Source organism: Sminthopsis crassicaudata, chromosome 3 (genome assembly GCF_048593235.1).
Source record: "Sminthopsis crassicaudata isolate SCR6 chromosome 3, ASM4859323v1, whole genome shotgun sequence".
Lineage (NCBI taxonomy): Eukaryota > Metazoa > Chordata > Mammalia > Dasyuromorphia > Dasyuridae > Sminthopsis > Sminthopsis crassicaudata.
Window position 1 is genome coordinate 137,530,616 of NC_133619.1, and position 1,894 is coordinate 137,532,509.

Consider the following 1,894-nt stretch of genomic DNA (forward strand, 5'->3'; position numbering starts at 1 on the left):
ACTGTATTTTAAATCTACTAATGGAGATAGGTATGTTTCCCTATCAGGAATCACTACAGAATAAGGCCTAACCATATAATACTGTTTTACTCCAAATTACTAAATATTATGGGGCTAAGAGGTCATTCAATGGTGAAACCAGCGCAGTGTTTAAGGACCAAAAAGATATGTAGCTGACATATGTATTTGACCCCATGTTCTAATAAAGAATGTCAGGCTGTTTCATCCAACAAAACACAATGAAAATGACACTTTTCTGGGTTGCTCAGTACACAGGATTCCCATGTTTGATCTTGAACAGCAAAGATGATGAATCAGTTGTTCACTGGGGATTGGTGGAACATGGAGCAGGTTCTGATAAAGGAATAAATCTATTAAAGGAAACATCCAGGGAACTGGGCTTCTTAGACATCACCATTCTCATGGTAGAATCAGCTTATCACCTTTTCTCTAAGACACTTCTCACTACTTTTTCTACAGGAAGTCCAACAAATGCTGTGAAATCATCAGCAATGATGGAGGTGTATGCCTGAGAAACCAGTGCAAAGGCCCTTCTTCTCATGGCATCTCTGAATGCCTCCATGATGGGCTGAATGGTCTCCTCTCACTTATGTGCACTGGTAGTCGTATAGATTCCTGGGAAACCTCTGCCAGATTCATTGTCCTACCAACCAGATTCCCCATGTTCAGAATTTGCAGATTTTTTTTCCAGATATATTAGGCGTTATTCATGTCATTGTGCAGATAGAATAGAGCAAGCAGCTGCCTGTAGGCAGGGTGAGGCAGTCTGGGGGTGGGAGGTGGCAATGCTGCCGGGAGCCTTGAGCTCCTGGTTCTTGAACTGATCTAGAAGCTTTTTGAAGATGAAGGTGGCGTTGTCAGCCATCACTGCCACAGGCATCTTCCCTGCCTGCACTGGGCCTGGGCCTCTCCTCCTCAGTTTCCTCCACTGCGGCCACCTCAGACCAGGACTTGAGCTCACTGCCGACTGAATCCAGGCTCCCTCAGGGGGTGTGGCACTGTGGCAAGCCCTTCACCACTCATATATGATTTTTAAAAATATAATATGTGACTTAGAACAACACACTACTCATTATGTCTTACTCTTAATATATGATTAGCTCAGATCCTGTTATCACACATTCTTGAGTAAATCTTTGAGAAAATGATTTGTTTTAAAACCATTTAGGTAAATATGGTATATTTTATTTATGCTTAGATATCCAAATGAATGATATCTAAATTCATGAACATGTAATAAGAATTGTAAAAGAGGCTGTGCTAGGAGACAAATCTGATATGGACAGACCAGTGTTGTTTGTATCTGAACTAGCTCTCTGGAGGATCTCTGTAACAGCCCAAGTCCTTGGTTTTAGAGCAATGAGGAGGCAGAACTCATGTGGATGGTCAAACATGGAGTGCGTTTATTCCAAATTCTCTCGCCTTATTTACCCTAATACTCTTATATAACTATAGCAACACTGCAATGCACTAATTATATACTGCGCATATGAGAACATAAACAACTTGTTATTGTAGGTAGATGATTGTTTACCACTTGGTATCACTCTGCTTTAACTACAACACAGGTTGTCACAGGCCCCTGACTTCTCAGGAAGATCTAGAGCCTTTAGGGGAAATGGGGAGCCAAACCAGACATTTTCAGCAGGCTCCCTCTAGACTGAAGTGTCTTATACCTCACCCAGATCTCACATAGATCACACAGATATCTGTGGCCCTCTACAGACCAGTGTGTTATAAAATTTATCTTGGCAGCTGTGAGGAGAGTGAATTGTAGGCAGCTGATTTTAGAAGTAAGGACATTAAATAAGAATTTATAGTAATCTGATAGAGAGAGGAGATGAAAATGTGAGTTTGACTGATAACTGTGTGA

General features: G+C 41.3%; 1 pseudogene; it reads right to left on the minus strand.

Moving 5' to 3' along the window:
• Positions 1–222: 222 nt before the first annotated feature.
• Positions 223–901, minus strand: LOC141561929 (COP9 signalosome complex subunit 8 pseudogene; annotated as a pseudogene).
• Between the last annotated feature and the right edge of the window lie 993 nt (positions 902–1,894).